Here is a 1,074-nt window from a genome sequence, read left to right on the forward strand (position 1 = left end):
TGTACCTAATTTTTTAAAAACTTGGCTACAGAATGACCCCCAAAATTAATCACCCAAATTCGAAAAAACGTCTCAGATTTAAGAAGAAAACTTTCACAAACAAATTTTAAGAGTGTATTATAAACAGAAAAAATAACTTTAGTACTTCATTTATTTGTTTTTTTTACTTGTTTTTCAAGAAAAAATTTCCAATCTGGGTTACTTCAACAATTCGACCATTATAACTTACACCCACAAAACATACTATTTTTATAATTTTTAGTTTTACATACACATGTCAGAGGTAAAAAAAGTCAGTTCCTGTTTTTTTATCCTTCACAACAGCTAAAACATTTTCCACACATTTTTAAAAAAATAATATTTTGGTTTTAGGAATCTGTTTTGCAAAAATAATTTTGTATGATAGTTTTTTTTTTATGTAAATGTAAAATAAATTATTCTGAAACAAAGCATCAAACTTCATTGTAATTATATGAATAATAAAATAAACTAAGACATCAAAGACAAATAAAACAGATTAAAAATATATGCATATATGCACCATATGCACCACTCATAATGCCTACATATCCTACACTCTCATAAAGATAAAGAATGTGCAGCAATATCTATTATTCTTCAAAAAAAAAAAAATAACGCAGCATTGTACAATAAACGGAAGTTGGTAACCCAAAAAGACGGGTCACACTGTACACACCCCCCCTCTAAAAACCAGTTATCTGCTTTTTAAAGATCCCAGGGGGTGTCGTTTTCCTTTGCCTTGTAGTAACCCACATATTTTATGGCAGGGACTTTTTTTGCATAAAAAATCCAATGTTTTATTATAAAGATGACATACCTATAGAGCACAAGATTTGTTTGTACTCAACTAATTTGTAATTCATGAAAAGATTCCCTTTTCCAGGATCATTGCAAAAACTTGGGTATTTGTAGGGTAATACTTCGCTCCCTTCTCATCAGGGTATGAAAAATGGGTAAATCTGGGCTGGGTTTTGATATTGGCTACTATTTTCTAAACTAATGCACTCTCTGCACGGGGTAGATGAGGGGAAAAAAAAGATCAGAGGCTTCATG

This window comes from Penaeus monodon, chromosome 25 (genome assembly GCF_015228065.2).
Source record: "Penaeus monodon isolate SGIC_2016 chromosome 25, NSTDA_Pmon_1, whole genome shotgun sequence".
Classification (NCBI taxonomy): domain Eukaryota; kingdom Metazoa; phylum Arthropoda; class Malacostraca; order Decapoda; family Penaeidae; genus Penaeus; species Penaeus monodon.